The sequence below is a fragment of the Schistocerca nitens genome, chromosome 3, assembly GCF_023898315.1.
Source record: "Schistocerca nitens isolate TAMUIC-IGC-003100 chromosome 3, iqSchNite1.1, whole genome shotgun sequence".
In the NCBI taxonomy this organism is placed as follows: domain Eukaryota; kingdom Metazoa; phylum Arthropoda; class Insecta; order Orthoptera; family Acrididae; genus Schistocerca; species Schistocerca nitens.
This window is the reverse complement of record NC_064616.1, coordinates 936,453,181-936,474,586: the sequence shown is the minus strand read 5'-3', so window position 1 is coordinate 936,474,586 and position 21,406 is coordinate 936,453,181. Positions and strand designations below refer to the sequence as shown.

The 21,406-nt window shown below is 42.1% G+C and overlaps 1 protein-coding gene across 6 annotated transcripts in view; it reads right to left on the bottom strand.

The window, feature by feature from the left end:
* LOC126249014 (coiled-coil domain-containing protein 177) overlaps window positions 1–21,406 on the bottom strand; it is a 280,978-nt gene that overhangs the window by 183,875 nt on the left and 75,697 nt on the right. The window contains exon 1 of one of the 6 annotated variants that reach the window (XM_049950604.1): window positions 2,825–2,954. The exons of 4 other annotated variants lie outside the window; for them this stretch is intronic. The gene's annotated coding sequence lies outside the window, so the exon portion shown is untranslated. One more of the 6 variants, XM_049950606.1, reaches the window with a different exon arrangement.

The window sequence follows — 21,406 nt, the reverse complement described above, 5'->3', positions numbered from 1 at the left end:
AGAAGAGTTCCTGAACTACAGTGTTTAACATTTCTTGTATTGTAAATTGTAAATGTATGCCCAAATTTGTATTTGTAATACCGAATATTTTTATTGTAAATATATATTTTGCAATATTTATTTCTCTGTAACACTTTTTATTTTGTTATGTATTACCATAAATTCTGGCCAAAAGCTCGTAAAATTTACACGTTCCATATCCTGTGATAGTGTCACAACATGGATCACCGGAACAAGAGATAAATAAATAAACATGAGAGCATAATTTCGTAAGCAAAATATAGTTATTTATTTTTTATTTTATTTGCGTATTTGGTTTCATGATACCATGCGGCACAAAGCTTTCTTCATCACAGAACGTCAGTACGCAATTACAGAATCATAATGAGAAAAATTATAAACAAAAGGAACCAAAGATTAAGAAAACATAGAAAATTATGTGAGGGTGTACAAATAAATATCACATAATATACAAAATGAACGGGTTGGAGTGAAAGATGTAATAAAAATGACATGGGAGTGTTCAGGGAATATATTCAGGTAAACACATGGCAGATGGGCCATTGAAGATCTTCGATGGATTGCTAGAGATAAGAAAAAGCTCAAACATCATTTAACAGAAGGTAGGTTAGCGAGCAGCAGCAGCACAGATGTATATAGCTAAAAAGTCTAAAGGAGGACTTTATCCAGAAGTGTGAATGTCAAACCCACAAAGATGATGATGATGATGATTGATGATGGTCTTGATGATATACAGTCACTTTCAGAACAATTCACTAAAATAATCTCTCTTTCTCTCTCTCACACACACACATAAGTATTTACAATCTAAGTATGGTGCAGAAAGGAGTCCATTTCAGTGGCTGTAAGATTTTTAATGTCCTCCCTTCAAGAATTAAGTGTTTGGTAGATGATGATCTCTTGTTTAAAAAAACCTTAAGGCAGTTCCTATTGCAAGGACCATTTTATACATTAGAAGAGTTCCTGAACTACAGTGTTTAACATTTCTTGTATTGTAAATTGTAAATGTATGCCCAAATTTGTATTTGTAATACCGAATATTTTTATTGTAAATATATATTTTGCAATATTTATTTCTCTGTAACACTTTTTATTTTGTTATGTATTACCATAAATTCTGGCCAAAAGCTCGTAAAATTTACACGTTCCATATCCTGTGATAGTGTCACAACATGGATCACCGGAACAAGAGATAAATAAATAAACATGAGAGCATAATTTCGTAAGCAAAATATAGTTATTTATTTTTTATTTTATTTGCGTATTTGGTTTCATGATACCATGCGGCACAAAGCTTTCTTCATCACAGAACGTCAGTACGCAATTACAGAATCATAATGAGAAAAATTATAAACAAAAGGAACCAAAGATTAAGAAAACATAGAAAATTATGTGAGGGTGTACAAATAAATATCACATAATATACAAAATGAATCTTTCACTCTGCAGCAGAATGTGCACTGAGCAAAGGATTAATTCTGGAAACATCCCTCAAGGCTGTGACTGCGCCATTGACCTGTGATATCCTTTTTCCAGGCGTGCTAGGAAATGCAGGGTGCACAGGAGACCTTCTGTGAGGTGTGGAAGGATAATTTTTCTGATCAGAAGAGCTTTCTGATTTACCTTTTTTTATTTAATTTTATATTTGTTAGTCTTAGTTGTCAGGGCCTGTAACACACCACACTTTCTAAGAGCAAATGATGGAGATGAACTTACGAACTTCGTGTTGAAATTAAAATCCTTGCTGGTTTATTGCTTCATTTGTTCAAAATTAATTAACTGACTGCGAAATTCTTGACATCAGCTATATATATATATATATATATATATATATATATATATATATATATATATATATATATGATAACTTGTGCTGGACCGGGACTCGAACTCGGGGTTCCTGCTTATTGCGAGCGGTCGCCTGAACCATTCCAGCTATCCGTGGGTCAGTCCGAGAAGCGTGCACGAATGGTCGAAGTGGTTAAGGTGACCGCTTGCGAAAACCAGAAAATCCGGGTTCAAGTTCCTGTTTTTCACACGCCACAATTGGGTAGCAGTTCTATACCTAATACAGCTGGTGTCAAGACATTCGTAATCTGCGAATTAATTTCCAAGTATTTCATATAGCTGTGGCTCATCAACACTGTCTTTTCATTCAGATGTATATATTACAAGCCTGGGCTGGCACATAACAATAGCAACATTGATCTCGATTTCCTTGCTTCATTCTGCCTATTGCGACAATCCAAGTACTGTTGCGAGCATTAGGTGATGAATTTAGGGAACTATGCCATAAGGACGTAGACAGTGTGGCACATGGAAGTATTGGGTCGGCATGAATAGCCCAAGTATTTAAGGCGGGAAAGCGGGAAATCCGGGTTCGAATGCCGATCCGACACAACTTTTTACATGTCAGAGTTGGGTAGCGAATCTATACCTAATACAGCTGATGTCAATAAATTCGCAGTCAGCGAATTAAATTTTTTAGTATTTAATCGTCAATAGCGTTCTTTCTTTCAGACGTGGAGGCAAATGCTTCATTTGTATTGACGATTGTTAAGTACCGATATCGATTCTATTTCATGCAATTTACAGCAGCGTCAGTACTATTATTACCGGCACAAAGTAAGCGCAACAGGGCTCTCACATTCCATCTTACCTAAATGTCGATCATCCGTCCGGCTTTGCTAATGGGACTTCATAATGCGCCACAAACGTGAATGAGTCGCAGCAACGCGCCTGATAAGCCCGAAGATACAGAAGAACTGCCACAATTTCATCGGATTACTGTAAACTGCCTTACCTCTGGACGCATTTCCATTCGAATCGACTTCTCGGATTAAACGGAAAGAGAGCGCGCCGCAATCTCTGCGAAGACTGGTCTGCTCCAACTAGCGAGAGCAACGCGTTCCCGTTACCTGACTGCAGCCGCGGCGGCCAAGCAAGAAGCGTGGTGGGAGCAACTGTTGCGTCCGCATCCGTGCCCGCTAGGGTCATTCTGTCGTCCCATCAATAATAATGGCACCAACAGCGATAACACACGCAGGTTTTTTCCATAGCTGCGACGGAGTGTGACGACGCGTCAGGTCACCAGTAAGTGAGCAAACGTACCTGCAGGAATAGTCAGAGTGCGCTATTTCTTTGTCATTATTATTATTATTATTATTCAACATTTACCATTGGTCGACAGCGAGACATCGACTAGTTATCTGAGAAAGACCTATTTTATCATTTAGGATACGAAATCTCTGTTGGATGCCGCGTTTCTTGACTCCTTGAAGAAATTCCAGAAAGTTCTTCACTAGACAGTGAGAAAGCCGGCCGGAGTAGCCGTGCGGTTCTGGGCGCTACAGTCTGGAACCGAGCGACCGCTACGGTCGCAGGTTCGAATCCTGCCTCGAGCATGGATGTGTGTGATGTCCTTAGGGTTAATTAGTTCTAAGTTCTAGGCGACTGATGACCTCAGAAGTTAAGTCGCATAGTGCTCAGAGACATTTGAACCATTTTTCTAGCGAGAAAAATGTGAATTTACGGAATCTCGGACCAGTTTTGTGATTGGGTGCAGGACTTCTTAACTCATAGAACTCAATATGTCGTTCTGAGTGAAGTGAAATAAAATCAAATCAAATTAAATTTTATTGTCGTTAAACAACTTAGTGTTGTAACAGACAGCGTCAAAAAATACAAGGAAAGGTGCCAAAACACAATACAATACATACATACAGGTTTCTTTCAAGGTAACAATTAGTTATACATCAAATTTGTCACAGAATATGATACCGCCTATATTTTTACTATATGCTATAATCATCATTCATTCTGGAGGCGTCTCAAGTTTTCTTCGAACTTCAGAATGTTGTAGGTTGTATTCAGAATCAGCCAATTTTTTAGTTTCTTCCCTGGTTGCTGCACTGGCATTTCCCTCAGTGTTATAGGCAGTTTGTTGAATAGCTTAATCCCCATGTAGTTATGGCAGTTTTGGGTTTTCTTTAGTCTTACCTGGGGCGTGTCAATGTGATGTTTATTTCTTATGTTGTGTGAATGTACCTCCCCCCTTACTGTGGTTCAAAAAATGGCTCTGAGCACTATGGGACTCAACTTCTGAGGTCATTAGTCCCCTAGAACTTAGAACTAGTTAAACCTAACTAACCTAAGGACATCACAAACATCCATGCCCGAGGCAGGATTCGAACCTGCGACCGTAGCGGTCTTGCGGTTCCAGACTGCAGCGCCTTTAACCGCACGGCCACTTCGGCCGGCCCCCTTACTGTGAAGTTACTCTGGTTTTCTTTGATGTCTATCAGATAGTGCCCGTCAGGTTTACAGTAACTTCAGGAGTACTCGGTTTCGAAGTGAGTGTTGCGGGCCATTACTGTTCACGATATACAAGGTGTTCGGAAATTCCCGTTATAATTTTCTAGGATTTGTAGAGGGGAATCAGTAAATAATATTTTGAATAGGAACCCGTGTCCGGAAACGTACCGTTTCCGTTCTACGACAATTTCAATTCAAATGTTTAACTCACTTCTGCTTGAGGAGTTGAATTAGGTGTGACGCAATACAGGCATTAGGAAGCATAACGAAATATCCATTTATCACTTCAGCACATTTGTTTGTATTAACACTTAAACATTACGTATCTACATTATTCTAAAACAAAAAGGAACCCATCATAATATACGTACAGTTAATAAAAACAGATGTTTGTAGAAATGGCAACAGCAAGCCATTAATGCTTTTCCCCTGGACGGAAGATCAGGTGCTAAAACGTGGACATGTGGACGCAAAATGGTTAGTCTTTATGCAGAGGTGTAGGCGTAGTTTGTGACATGTTTGTGGGAAGACTGTTCGATGCAGAGGAAAGACAATCAACACACTGATGTGTGTACGTATCAAGGCCCCACTTATAACAATATCTGCATTTGTAGCCGTTACACCCTGTCTATAATATTTTCAGTATGTCACATCTTGCAGCTTTGGCGTTAAAATGTCTTTTCTTCTATATATTGCCTGTGTAGTAGGTTACGTTTCACTGTTGCTCGCAATACCAGAAGAGATCGTATTTAGTTTAATGTTACGTCTCACAGGGAGAGTGTAGCAAATGTACAGTGTAGTTAAAGTTTATCAACTGAAAATAAATGAATAAGCCTGTCATCTGTACTAAAACATTATAAACTATGCTACTGTTATCCTAAGCTGTTGGAGGAATAAAAACACAAAAGTGCATCAACCGTAGAAAAACATATTAATCCGTGAGACATTTTTTGTATATATTCTGTACATTGTTAAATTACTATTTTTTTAAAATATTCTATAGCCTGCTTTTTGCACCTTGTTTTTTTTCTGTTTAAAATATTATCTATGGTCCAAGATGCCAGACATACAGATTTTTGTAAGAAAACATAGTATCTGAAATATATTTGGTCGAAAAAAAGATAAAACAAGTAAATATAGTTTGATAAAGTGTAGTCATTCGTTTTCTTTCATTCTGCCCTGCCATATACATAACTGTTAACAGAATGCTATTACATCTGCACTGCACACGTCTTTTTCTATAAGAATATTTAAATTCAATTTTACAGTAGGCAGACACACATCTGTATCGCACGTAACCTTTCTATAAGGAGGGACACATTTACGCTTAATTAAAAGTGTGTTGAAATACGAATACCTACACTTTTAAACGTCAGTCAGACAACGAGATTTAGCGCTAGCTCTGCGCCCACGCTGGCGACTGCAGCTGATGCTGCAGTGTCTGTGGTCAGGCCTGCTCTTTCCGGCAACAGTGCAGAACAGCACGAGCAGAGAAGGGGGCTCTCCCCAGTGTGGTATTTGCTTAAAATAAATACACAAACAACCCTGCCCTTCCCAAGCGTAGCACAAATGAACATATCCAAAATTAGGGTAACTGGACTTTAACTCACGAGAAGCAGTGTGTATGACACCAGAGGGGGGGCGGGGGGGGGGGGACAGAGGCCATCTTGAATTCTATACTTACCGCAAGTGAGTTACTTCTACCAGTTGCAAATCAGACCTGAAGTCGTTCATAGCACTTCAACCAATATGGCAATGCACCATCTTGGATTTTCCATCAACTTATACTTAAGGCAACAGCCCTACTTCCACAGTGATATCATATGAGTATAGGAGGGGGGGGGAGGGGACCCCACAAGCATAATCAAGCTATTTTCTATTTTTAATTTCCCACCGACTTTTGAATTGCCCACTATTTTGCACATAGGGTAATCTGGGCTATTGGTGGGAGAAGTCCGGCAACAGCACATGATGTCATAGGGGGAACAGGGAAGTCCGATGATGTCATTTACGAAGTCGTATATTGGGAAGAGGAATGGTAAAATCCTTTGTTCCCGAAGTGTCCTAGCCTACCTGCTGTCATATAGCTTGGTGAAACTTGGATCATACATAGAAAAAATTGCTACAATATAGCAAAGAAGGCAACTGAAAAAAATAGGCAAAGAGACTAACAGACATACACTTTTATTCACAGACAATAATTACACTGAAGTCACCACGATTTATGATGGTTTTTTGGGCAACAAATAACGATTTTCTTTAATTTTTTTACTTTTTTTGGAGCAAACAAGACTCCATCGCCGTAGTGCTCAGTCAGTTTGTTTTTGAGAGTTTTTATGGTCAGTGTATCTCCTGCAAGACGTCCATTTGCTTTCTGCAATAAATCGTGCAGTGAAACTTGACATTCCTCTGAAGAATCTACAAAGCTGCATACCTCTTGGAAAACAGCATCAAAGTTGATATCACGAGGGCGGTCTCGTTTTCGAACGGAAGAGGGGCTCGACACTAAATTTGGCATAGCAATTTTGATGATATCCAGCTTTCGCAAGTACTGAGTACAAAACACCCTTGATGCGTTCGGCAACCTTTTCTACTGAAATTGTCATCGCGTTTCTCTGATTTCTCAAGCAGTGTGTGTTTAAGAGTTAATGGACGAACTTCAAACTTTCTACGACTTTTTTGGATTTTTTTTTCAGCCTCTGAGTCACATGTTTCAGCACATACGAAACTCTTTTTTGAAACTGAATGAATAAGACGAAGAAGATCTTAAACTTCTATCATATACTACAGCAGCTTTCTGGTTAATTAGTTTCTTTACATTACGTTGCTTAATATATACACATGAACATACCGGTACCTTATGCACTTCAATCATTCCAACGTTTTGTGGAAGAGTATGAGCCATATCCTTCCGTTCCTTGCTGAGACGTATCAAAGTTTCCAACCCCTTCGTCACTTTTGATGTGTCTCCTTCCGAGATAGATTTACCGCAACTCGTGTTAGTTTCACGGTGAATAACGAAATAGTTTTGAGATTTCATGGCAAATGTCTCTATGTACACTCGTTACTAGTAAGCATTCACTGCAGATTCTGGCTTTCTTCATATCGTTACTGAATTTGATATATCTGTCTATTTGGCGGAATCAGGATGCAAGTTCACTTTGCCAAGATTTTTCCCTGGGGTAGGGGTGGGATGGGGGTGGGGAGTGGGGGACTAGGGAGGAGGCGGGCCCTGTCTTGGTCCTCGCCAGATATACCCTCTGTTGTAGAGCTTGGAGTATACGGAAAACGCCTGTCCACTTGACCGAAACGGTGTTCTTCATACTCCAAAAGTTACACCAAGACACATTCAAACTAGATTCAGGGCAGCCAAGAGGTCAGAGTCAGTGCCGTTGAAGCCAAAGTAGGACTCCCTCCAGGGGCATGCAATTGAATTACAGACAAGTTACTACCTGGTTCTTCATTTGTGTGACCACGGTGTCAATAGCTGTTGTATAATTACTAAGGTATTTCAAATCTGTCCATACTTAAGTAAAAAATCACACTTCAGTAGCTTATGAAAAGAACTGTGTTTAGATCTACTACCAAATCAAAATTGTAAATATATTTGATTCCAGGCTACTGACGACGTTTTACTTCAGCAAAACGAAAGATGTATGGTAAGAAACAGAAATTCTTAGCAGTTGTATAGACGAATTTTATATACCTTACGTAATTACTATATGATTATCGAGTACTGCCGCGAAAACCAGTTGTTTCGTGTAAGTAAGACCCTAAAATAACTGTCGAAGGAGTTTTAGTACGTATATAATTGAAGATACAAATTTTTCGGAGTTTACTGAGATACAGTCGGTGAGCAGCGGACGGATGCACGGCGGTTAGAGTCTCGTCAACATTCCGTTCGTTCAAGACAGAGCACTAACTCATATGGAAAAATATTAGGATATAAAGTGGTACCCACCGTGCAGAAGCATCATGCCGGCATTCTCCTGAAGGGAGTTAGAGGCCTCCAGGGAACAGAAATTGGAGACGGGCAATCTGGACTCCACATCTCCTGAGTAACAGCTCAGTGGCCTAAACCACTTCTTTACCCAAGAGTTGTTGCTCATTTACCCTTACTTTTTTAGCCGTGTTGTTGGGATGTCGTCGACGATACGGTAAACTCTAATCTCCGTTTCCTTTAGATCGCGCGCTTGCGGATGATCGCTACTCGCCGTGACCCCCGGGAGACCGTTATTCGTCCTAGTCGCCGCTTCGTGATGTCACCGAGGGGAGTAACGCCGGCTGGGAATGCACTGCAGATGCACGATTGCAGCTTTTCGCCGACACGTTTCTGCACTATTTCACAGTTTTATTTAGTGCCTCTCGCCGTTGCAGTGCTGGTATCTCGTTTCTTCCCTCATTTCATTTTTGCTTCGAACTCACTAACAGGCACGGATATGAACCCCCCCTCCCCCCGCCCCTCCCCCACACCGCGAAACAACATTTTACTAAAAGCGTTTATGTTTTTACATATAAGGGGCAGTCAAACGAAAAAGAGACATATAGAAAAAAGGGAGCAAGTATTTTGTTAATTTAAAAGTAATCGTAATAACTGCCAGTACATTAACGTCTCTGTGAGACAAGATGGTCATAGCCTTCATGAAAAAATGTTTGCAGTTGGTCACGAATGTCTTTCTTCAGGGCTCCAAAAATATGGAAATCGCATGGAGAAAGAACGGGACTGTATGTACGAGGGTCGTTCCGAAAGTAATGCCTCCTATTTTTATTCACGGAAACTGCAGGAGAAATGGTTCAAATGGCTCTGAGCACAATGGGACTTGACATCTGTGTTCATCAGTCCCCTAGAACTTAGAACTACTTAAACCTAACTAACCTAAGGACACCACACACATCCATGCCCGAGGCAGGATTCGAACCTGCGACCGCAGAAGTCGCGCGGTCCCGGACTGAGCGCCTGGAACCGCTAGACCACCGCGGCCGGCAAACTACAGGAGAAATGTAAATCACAACACCACAGCTAAACAGAGCAATATTTCAACTAAATACTGTCATCTTTCAATGCACTTTTGCCAACGATGAACCACAGCCTGCATGCCTCGCTTGTAAACATCGGAACCAGCTGAGACTAACCACTTCCTTACGGCTTTGACAACAGCATCTGAGTCTTGAAAATGTTCGCCATGTAGTCCATCTTTCAGAGGTCCAAACAGAAGTCTGAAGGCGCTAAATCGGGACTGTAAGGTGGATATGGTAAAACAGTCGGCCGAATTTTGCAGTGAGTTGCGTGGTCGCAAAACTGGTGTCGAGCCAGTTGTTATCATGTTGCACGCGAAAGTTGGTGTTATCTCTGGCCATACCCTAAAAATTCGGGTTTTCAGCTTAGTCAGTGTCGTCTTGTAGCGTGCTGAATTGACAGTTTCACCAGGCTCCAGGACATCCAAAAGAGCCACACCCTGGCTATCCCAAAAGACTGTGCACATCACTTTGCCTGCAGACGGCTGAGTCTTGAATTTCTTCTTTGATGGAGAATTCGCATGTCGCCATTCCATGGATTGTCTTTGGGGATACCGTCTCGCAGTGGTGACGCCAACTCTTATCTCCAGTGACAATATTCACAAAATTATCACCTTCAGCTTCATATTGGTCTAGCAGGTCCCGACAAACTTCCATTCAATGAGTTTTTTTGTTCTTCTGTAAACATCCGCGGGACCCATGTCGCACAGGCTTTGCGATAGCCGAGATGTTCCAATATTGTTTCCAAGGCATTACAGCCGACAATCAGCTTTGTACACAATTCTCTGGTCGTTATCCGCCGATCACTGATGAGATGATCAAGACGCTCTTCACTGCGAAAGATAACAGCTGTGCAGGGTCGACCGGCCCGTGGCTTGTCATGCACACCCTTTTCACCACCTTGAAAATGTTGTACCCATCGCCTCACATTGCTCTCGTTTATTGTATCGTCTCCATACACCTTTAGCTAGTGTCGATGGATTCAAATCGGCGCAATTTCTTCAGCAATGAGGAATTCAATCACACATCGCTGTTTTATAAGTGCGTCCATATCAGACTGCATTTTGGAAGACTCTTCTGCTGACGCCAACTACCACAGAACAACGGAACCACCTGAAAATGGAAGAGGAAGTTCAAACATTAGCACTACACCAACGACATCTGTCGGAGGCCACAAAACAAGAGGAAGCATTACTTTCGGAAAGACTCTCGTAGTAAATATTCCACAATTCGAATCGAGAACAGCTGCCAGCATGACTAACGTAGAAGTAAATATCCACGGAGTAGTGAAGCAACTTAAATCACTTATTAAAAGCAAGTCTTCTGGTCCAGACTGTATACCAATTAGGTTCCTTTCGGAGTACGCTGATGCCTTAGCTCCATACGTAACAATCACATACAACCGTTCGCTCGACGAAAGAACCGTACCCAAAGACTGGAAAGTTGCACATGTCACACCAATATTCAAGAAAGGTAGTAGGAGTAATCCACTAAATTACAGGCCCATATCGTTAACGTCGATATGCAACAGGATTCTGGAACATATATTGTGTTCGAACATTATGAATTACCTCGAAGAAAACGGTCTATTGACACACAGTCAACATGGGTTTAGAAAACATCGTTCCTGTGAAACACAACTAGCTCTTTATTCACATGAAGTGTTGAGTCCTATTGACAAGGGATTTCAGATCGATTCCGTATTTTTGGATTTCCGGAAGGCATTTGACACTGTACCACACAAGCGGCTTGTAGTGAAATTGCGTGCTTATGGAATATCGTCTCAGTTATGTGACTGGATTTCTGATTTCCCAGAGAGGTCACAGTTCACAGTAATTGACGGAAAGTCATCGAGTAAAACAGAAGTGATTTCTGGTGTTCCCCAAGGTAGTGTTATAGGCCGTTTGCTGTTCCTTATCTACATAAACGATTTGGGAGACAACCTGAGCAGTCCTCTTAGATTGTTTGCAGATGACGCTGTCGTTTATCGACTAATAAAGTCATCAGAAGATCAAAACAAATTCCAAAACGATTTAGAAAAGATATCTTAATGGTGAGAAAATTGGCAGTTGACCCTAAATAACGAAAAGTGTGAGGTCATCCACATGAGTGTTAAAAGGAACTCGTTAAACTTTGGTAACACGATAAATCAGTCTAATCTAAAAGCAGTAAATTCAACTAAATATCTAGGTAATACAATTACGAACAACTTAAATTGGAAGGAACACATAGAAAACGTTGTGGGGAAGATTAACCAAAGACTGCGTTTCATTGGCAGGACACAGAAAATGTAACAGATCTACTAACGAGACTGCCTACACTACGTTTGTCCGTCCGCTTTTAGAATACTGCTGCGCGGCGTGGGATCCTTACCAGATAGGACTGACGGAGTACATCGAAAAAGTTCAAAGAAGGGCAACACATTTTCTATTATCGGGGAATATGGGAGAGAGTGTCACAGAAATGATACAGGTTTTGGGCTGAACATAATTAAAAGAAAGACTTTTTCGTTGCGATGGAATCTTCTCACGAAATTCCAATGACCAACTGTCTCCTCCGAATGCGAAAATATTTTGTTGGCACCGACTTACATAGGGAGAAACGATCACCACGATAAAATAAGGGAAATCAGAGCTCGTACAAAAAGATATAGGTGTTCGTTCTTTCCGCACGCTATACGAGATTGGAATAATAGAGAATTGTGAAGGTGGTTCGATGAACCCTCTGCCAGGCACTTAAATGTGATTTGCAGAGTATCCATGTAGATGTAGATGTAGAATGTGTAGGGGCTTCCCAGCAAAACTTCTGCAGCGTAGTCTAAGCATGTGGGCAGACCCACATGTTGCCAAGTTTGTCACGAGTACACTGGAGAAGTTTCGCTGGGAAGCCTTTACACATCCTACACACACATTGAGTATTTTCCAATGCGATTTCCATATTTTTGGAGCCCTGGAGAAAGACATCCACGACCGTCGATTTACTTTGGACAAAGATGTGCACGCATGGGTACAATCAAGGTTCTGTAGGCGACCGCAAACGATTTTCCATGAAAGCGCTCGCCATCTGGTCTCACAGTGGGATAAATGTATTAACAGTTATGGGGGTTACTTTTGAAATAACAAAGAGTTTACGTACATTTTTCCATCTGCCTCGTTTTCATTTGACCGCCCCGTATGCATATACCAACCTCGGTTTTCCTTAGATAATTATCAGAAAACAAAGTAGCATGGAAACAGTCTAAATTAGGAAGGAATTGTAGCAAATTACAAGGTACGTTTAACACAGGATACTTTTCAGTCGCTCCTTTGAGGACTATCCGCATTGTGTCCTGACCGCCTACGTCCTACAGGGAAAATTGTAGTCAGTTGAAGGCGCCAGTACACTTACTGGCCATACCCGCTATCAATAACAAATCTGACACGGTTCGTGAGACCACAAGTAGAACCGAAAAAGAACAGGAAGTTTAGCAATGCAAGACTGAAAGGGTGAGACCCTCCACAAGGAATAAAAATAACGAAAGAACTATGCTGACGCAGTCGGGAACGACAGAAAGGAAGAGCATTTTTGTCTTTACACGCCCGCATATCCATAGTCTGGAGATTAGTACTCACGATCCTAGTGCTACGTGAAATACTGATCATGTTGAGTGCACACTTCGATTATATGTCGCACAAATTATTATTCTTGTAAGTTATGCTAAAGCGATATACTGAATATTAACGAGAACAAATAATTGTTATTGTATTAAGACATTTTATATAGTAAATCGTTGTTGTTATTATTATTATCTCCTAGGCAACTACGGTACGTTAAAACTGGAGTGAGAGCAAATTATGTATAGAGGAGAAAATAAGAAACCGTGCCCCCCCCTCCCCTCACACACACCCAGAATCCGTTCCTGGACCCACGTCTGTTCACCAAGCAGGTTTTACGATATCACTTTTAACTATTTTTTTGCTATATTCCTTGTCGAAGTGGTTGCTATCCCAAAAGATTTGCAGTTTCCCTCTACCCTCTATCGAACGAGATGCCGCAGTCAGGATACCGAACCAGGCTTCGAGTGCAGCGGGGATGCCCGTCCAATAATCGTTATGTAGGTTTTGCGTGGTTTCCTTAAATAACTTGAGTCGAATCCCGCCACGACGGCTCCAACAAGGTCACGGCCGATTCCTTGACATACCGCGCCTTTCATCTCGATTTAGATATTGCGTGCCTTCTCTGCATAACGGCTGGAGGACTTCGGCATTAAAGACTGAAGAAGTTTCTCGTCTTCACAAGTTGACTGTATATTTATTTCACTACTACTGAGTGTTATTCTGAGTAACTTACCATCTTCGGCTGATTGTTCGGCCTTCGCTAAACAATTTAAAAGTTTAACAAGGAACTTAAGAACAAGAAAGGAAAATAACATGTGTGAAGTAAATTAAATGGACTGAAGTGAAATGAATCGATCGATGAAAACGTGTAAACATGAAGCTGTATCAGTACAAATCGATCAGACATGCTGAGCCTGCAATGTAATGAATATTTCGTGACCACTAAAAATTTGTGCCAGAGCTGAGAATCAGTGTGTTTTGAAAACATGGTTGGTAACATCAGTGACGATAAAAGTACGAGGTAGTACTAGAGGCGTTCTCAGTATTTCGAATGGTGCTCACGATAAGCACGAAATTCACGTGCGAAAATAAATTTTCATCGCTCACAACATATTCATTACAAATGAAAGCTACCTTTTATGGATACATTCTTCAAGGGAGGTAAAACAAACGAGCACAACACACGCACACAGCCTTTCGTCGCTCACGTTCAGCACAATCGTCTCCAGTGGCCTCGTCGTGGAACGTTAAAGCGTAATCTTCCTTCGTTTTATTCAGAACAAGCGTGATCGTGTCTCTTAATGTTTCCTTTGAAAATGAGAAGGCCAATTTCTTTCTCTATCCTCCCCAATGTGATGTGCTGCAACGCCTTTAATGGTTTAGTCATCGACGGGTCGTGAAACCTGAGTCTTCTTTCCTTCTTTCGAATCCAGTGTCGGATTAACCAGCGCTGGTCTAGCAGATCGGCATTCATACGAATGTGGTATTTCCCACAACTGTCTAGCCTTATGCTGGGCTCCACCTCAAAAACCCAAACAGAAACAATTAAGACACCAAATATACAGAGCAACTTACACATAGCAGTCGGTCCATCACAGGCTGCTTTCTTGCGTCCTTTGTTCTTAAACTCATTTCCTAGACTTAATAAAGCACTGTAGTTCATCCATATTTGCAGTAAGTACAACTACATCTATAAGTAATTAAAGAGCAGCTTAGTTCACACTGGATATTTCCATTCGTTCGTCAATTAGACAATTTGTTTTTAGCAACTCGACTTATAGAGATAACATTTATAGATTACATCTACATTTAAATGATTACTCTGCTATTCACAATAAAGTGCCTGGCAGAGGTTTCAATGAACCACCTTCATGCTGTCTCTCTACCGTTCCATTCTCGAACGGCACGCGGGAAAAACGAGGACTTAAATTTTTCCGTGCGAGCCCTGATTTCTCTTATTTTATCGTGATGATCATTTCTCCCTATGTAGGTGGGTGCCAATCGGACGAGAAAACTGGTGATTGAAATTTCATGAGAAGATCCCGTCGCAACGAAAAACGCCTTTGTTTTAATGATTGCCACTCCAATCCACGTATCATGTCTGTGACACTGTCTCCCCTATTTAGCGATAATACAAAACGAGCTGCCCTTCTTTGTACTTTTTCGATGTCATCCGTCAGTCCCACCTGATGCGGATCCCACACCGCACAGCAGTACTCCAGAATAGGGCGGACAAGCGTAGTGTAAGCAGTCTCTTTGGTAGGCCTGTTGCATCTTCTAATTGTTCTGCCAATGAATCGTAGTCTTTTGTTTGCTCTACCCATAGTATTATCTATCTGATCGTTCCAATTTAGGTTATTTGTAATTGTAATCTTTAAGTCAAAAATGGTTCAAATGGCTCTGAGCACTATGGGACTTAACATCTGAGGTCATCAGTCCCCTAGAACTTAGAACTATTTAAACCTAATTAACCTAAAGACAGCACATACATCCATGCCCGAGGCAGGATTTGAACCTGCGACCGTAGCGGTAGCGCGGTTCCAGACTGTAGCGCCTAGAACCGCTCGGCCACTCCGGCCGGCCGCGTAATCGAAATTTAGCTGATTTCTTTTAGTAGTCAGGTGAATAACTACGCACTTTTCTTTATTAAGGGTCAATTGTCACTTTTCGCACCATACAGATATCTTATCTAACTCATTTTGCAAGTCATCTGATGACTTTACAAGACGGTAAATGACAGCATCATCTGCAGGTTGCGAAAAATACATCTGGTGTTAATCCTAGCGACAAATACAATCCTGCAAGCACAATGATGGTGTTTGCGACCTACCTGTGCTTCCAGGCGGACCAAATAGACTTGTAACACCAAAGAAACTCTTGCAATATGAATGTCCGACGCCACTGTAAGACTTTTTTTTTAAAAAAAAAAAAAGAAAGTAGAGTCTCGTTAATCCGAACTAATTGGGACCGGACCTTGTCCGGATTACCGGTTTGTTCGGATTAGCAGGAATTACTGTGAAGAGTTTCTAGAATGAAGTATACCAAGCAGATAAGTAGGTACACCACGGTAACAAATGGCAACAAGTGTGGGAACAATGGCTCACTCTCACTCCCTGCCCTTGTTGTGCATTGTTGAGGCCTTTGTAGTGTCTGAGGTCGGTGCACAGCCAGTTGGCCCGCAAAGCGCTTTGTTATGCTAGTTATCGATCGCTGGCACCCGTAACAGTTGTATTGCATTTGTTCAGGTGTAGTGTTGTACGTATTTTCGTCATGAGTAAACCGAAACATATAACGTTAACTCTCAAAGAAAAAACCGAATGCTTTGAAGCGGATAGACAATGGTGAGAATGTATCTAATCTAGCAACGGAACTGGGTGTTGTTAAAGAAACCATTTGTGATTGGAAGAAGAACCGAGTGAAGCTTGAACAGTCCTGTGCAACATCTTTGGGGAAAACACTCGAAATTCGGCAGACTTTGAAATAGTCCCAGGGCGATAAAGTGGAAGAAGCTCTTTTCCTTTGGTTTACGCAGGAAAGAGAAAGGGGAACTCCTTTGAGTGGAGCACTGGTTCAGGAGAAGGCTGTTTACCTGAACAAGTTAATGAATGGTGATCAGCCTTTTAGAGCGAGTACGGGTTGGTTGGACAGATCCAAAAACGTCACGTAATCCGCCAGCTAACAGTTACTGGATAGAAGCTTTCTTCTGACCCTGATGCAGCGAAGGAATACAAGGGTGAGCGTGAAAAAATGATAAGAGAGGGAAAGTACTATCCCAAACAAATTTATAACGCTGACGAGACTGGCCTTTATTTTAGGGCATTGCTAACAAAAAGCCTGGCATCAAAAGCAGAAGACTATGGTCCTGTTTGCCGGCCGGAGTGGCCGAGCGGTTCTAGGCGCTACAGTTTTGGACCGCGTGACCGCTGCGGTCGCAGGTTCGAATCCTGCCTCGGGCATGGATGTGTGTGATGTCCTTAGGTTAGTTAGGTTTAAGTAGTCGTAGTTCTAGGGGACTGATGACCTCAGCAGTTAAGTCCCATAGTGCTCAGAGCCATGCTCCTGTTTTTAATATGTGAAAAGATCGTGTGACTTTATTAGCGTGCAGCAACGCTGCTGGTAATCACAAGCTGCCTTTGATGCTGATCGGCAAATCTGCTAGGCCCAGAGCTTTTAAAAACTGCAACATGAAGTCCCTGCCCGTATATTATCGCAACCAGAAAAAAGCATGGATGGACGGTAAGCTGTTCAAAGAATGGTTTCACGGCCAGTTTGTTCCCTCTGTTCGACGTTTTTCTAAGGAAAATCATTTGTCTCCCCGAGCAATCCTTTTGATTGATAACGCACCATCTCACCCCAGCACTGAGGAATTATGTGATGGAGAAACTGTGGCGAAGTTTTTGCCGCCGAACGTTACACCACTTCTCCAGCCGATGGACCAGGGTGTACTGCAAACATTAAAACTGATTTACAGAAAACATTTTTTAAGAATGCTGATCCAAGATGACAGCATTCCTTTAGTGGACAAAATAAAAAAGACCAATGTGAAGGATGTTGTTTATTGGGCCGCTGAGGCATGGCAGAATATTTCAGAAAATCGTGGAGAAAACTGTGGACATCTCTTGAATTTCAGGACAACGTAGTTAAAATTGATGAGGAAAATCTACTACAAATGATACAGACAATCGCTGTATGTGAAGAAGCTAGTGAAGGAGACGTAGATGAGTAGATGGCAGCGCATGGGGCGTGTGTGGAGAACCTTACTGACGCTGATTTAGTTGCTGCTGTGACTCAAGACCGGGAAGTAGTGGACTGCTGTGACGGAAGTGACAATGGGCCTGAAAGCGACAAAAGAGAGCTGGTGCCACACAGTGACGCAGCAGAGGCTCTTGACCTCGCGCTGCGTTATTTGGAGCAACAGCCCACTGCTACACCTGCTGATTTGACGTTTATGAGACGATGGCGCAACTATGTGACATATAACAGACTGTCTTCATTACGCCAAAAAACAACGACTGAGTTTTTGTCATCTAAAAAGTAGGTATAAAATGTCTGCTGTATTTTAGTAAGTTTGACAGCTTTTCTTTCATTGTTATGCATTGTTTAAACCTAATGTTTTCTTGCCAATTCTTCTAATACATGTTTACTATACTGCGTAAATTAAAATAGTGTGTATGTACAGCAATTTACCACACAGTTTTCCATACTTACAGGGTGTGGTAGATAAGTAATGAGACTCAGTCTAGAAAAACAAATTTATTGATCCAATTTGTACAAAACGTTAATATTCTTCAAAGTACTCGCCTTGGGCGTCGACGCAACGTTGCCAGCGCGTTTTCCAAGCTTTATAGGCCCCTGTAGTCTGTTTGAGTTATCCCAGTTAGTGCCTTCGTGACAGCACGTTGGATGTTCGGAATATCGTCGAAACGATGACCCTTCAGGCATCTTTTGACCTTCGGAAATAGGAAGAAATCAGGAGGACTCAAGTCAGGGCTGTATGGTGGCTGTGGCAAAACTTCAACTCCAATTCGGGTCAAGTAGGAGGTCACGAGGAACGCTGTGTGCGCCGGAGCGTTGTCGTGGTGGAGACGCCAGCGTTGAGCAAGGTCCTGTCGCTTCCGTTTGACGGCTCTGTGCAATCGCTGAAGGACTTCTTTGTAGAATTCGGCATTGACAGTCTTCTCCTGAGGGACAAACTCTTTGTGAATTAACCCCCGCTTGTCGAAAAACACAATCAGCATTGTCTTGATGCGGGACTTTGACATTCTTGCTTTCTTCGGCCGCGGGGATGCCGGTGTGTGCCACTCCGAGCTCTGGGCTTTCGTCTCCAGGTCGTACTGGAATGTCCACGATTCGTCGCCTGTTACTACGTTGTCTAAAAAGTGTGGATTATTTTCCAAATCATTCAACATCTCACGGCAAACGTCCACTCGTTGTTGCTTTTGTTCGGCGGTGAGCACTCGGGGAACCAATTTTGCGCAAACTTTCCTCATCATCAAATCTTGCGTAACAATTTGGTGAACCGTAAATTTATTCACGGAGACCTCATCGGCGATCATTTTGAGACTTAAACGACGGTCGGAGTCCAGGAGTTCTTTCACTTTGGCCACCGTTTCATCCACACGACTCGTTGAAGGGCGTCCAGATCGTTCCATGTCTTCAACGGATTCCCTCCCGTTTTTAAATTCATTAAACCACCGGAACACTTGAGCTCTTGGTAGGGAGTCTTCTTTGTGGGCCTCCGTAATCATAGCAAAAGTTTCCGAAGCAGTTTTGCCCAAGCGAAAGCAAAATTTGATTGCATACCGCTGTTCTATCGAGCGATCCATCTTCAGCGTTTTCACAAGTGTCACGGGCACACAAACAACGTAATACGCGAAGCTCGACCCTCACTGCACCAGAGCTCCGACGCGACTGCGAACCGGTTCTATTGTTAGCTCAGATCCCCCACCATGTGACGTACAGGTGGAGACCGCCCTGCGAGCGACTGGGGCGCCGCGCGGCGGCCAGTCTCATTACTTATCTACCACACCCTGTAGACGAACATTTTTCATGTTTGGATTAACTGAACGTTCGGATTACCGGGTTTCGGATTAGCAGGACTCAGCTGTAACATGATGCAACAAAAACATAAACGATTTCTACTTACCAAGTTATCAACTCACAAAGGTCATGACACCTCTGCTGCTATATGATAAAATGAGGTCGTAGAGAACTGCAGCATTCATGCGCTGTTTATTGATAAGCCTTTGAATAATTACAGATAAGGTGCTGCGGATCTCGACAGGAGCTACCGCTGGCACGGCAGACACTCTTGCGCTATCTCCGATGTCGCCCTCGTGTTGCCGCCACCCCGACGTCAGTGCCTCCGGCGCTGTGAGCCTCAGCCAGCTCGGAATACTGACGGTGAGCGTCCAACACCTCTGCAACGACTAGGCCACGCCGGACATTTGCCACGATTTTACCTGCTCCGAAGGGTTGGGTCGCTTGTCTCCCCCTCCTTCTCCTCATCATCGCTGTCGCGCATTAAAGGTACTTACTGAGCCTTTCCGCTGGTTTACTTAACATAGGACCAGAATCTTTTTGGATTTTCCGCCACATTTCTAGAGAGACTTTCGTTGTGGAAACTATTAAATGCATCTCGCATTGAAATTCACACCAAATTTCGAGCCTCAGTAAAGCTTCGTCAATCTTGGAGATTTTGCGTTCGTCTAAATTATACGTGCCGTTTTCGGTGCTCCTGCAGCAGCTTTCTGTCGTATTTTGTGTACCATGGGGGGATCAGTTCCGTCTCTTATTAATTTACTTGGTATGAATCTCTCGAGCGCTGTTGATACTATTTCTTTGAACTGAAGCCACATATGGTCTTCAAAATGGTTCAAATGGCTCTGAGCACTATGGGACTTAAAGGCTGTGGTCATCAGTCCCCTAGAACTTAGAACTACTTAAACCTAACTAACCTAAGGACACCACACACATCAATGCCCGAGGCAGGATTCGAACCTGCGACCGTAGCAGTCGCGCGGTTCCGGACTGAGCGCCTAGAACCGCTAGACCACCGCGGCCGGCTATGGTCTTCACTTACATAGTTTGGAAGTATTGGAGACTGTCTCTTAGAAAGACGTCAAGCGAATTTTTAGCTGCTTTTATAAATAGATATATTTCACGTTTAGTTTTGGTGAATATCTTTGTTACGGAATTGAGCCTCGCTCGACTCTGTGTTCACTAATCCCTGTATCCGTCGTGAGGTCAGGATTACTTGTGGCTAAGAGGTCAAGTGCGTTTTCGTAACCATTTACAATTTGAATGAACTAATTGTTCAAAATAATTTTTAAAAAAGCATTTAGAACAATTACGGGAGTTTTTTTCTATCTACAATTGGGTCTGAAAATGTACGTTTGTCAACATACGGAAGGTAGATTGAAGTCTCTGCCAACTATAATTGTATGAGTAGCATACCCATTTGTGATGAGACTCAAGTTTTCTTTGAACTGTTCAGCAACTGTTTCATCAGAGACCAGGTGTCGGTAAGAGGAGCCAGTTATTAATTTATTCCTGTTGTCGAATATAACCTCTGCCCATACAAAGTCACAGGAACTATCTGCTTCAATGTCACTTGTGACCTGAAACACACATTACATTATTTTTCCTTAAGTTGTGCTTCTCGTTTCTGTTGTAATGCAGATCATTACAATTACGGCTTTTCCCTCCAAAACCTAGGATGCTTTCTCTGTGACCCTGTAAATACCTGAGCTAAACAATGTAGATTAACAACGTACGTTAGAAGCATAGCATTCTGTATTACTTCATTTCCTTATTTCTAGCATTTTAAAATTGTACGTCGACTTTAGATGACATGTCAATATAGATGTTCTTATCTCTATTTAGTAAACGTATTTTCAGTGATGTTTTGAACATTGTACCGCTGCACTTTACTAACTAATGTTTCGCCGCAAGGGATA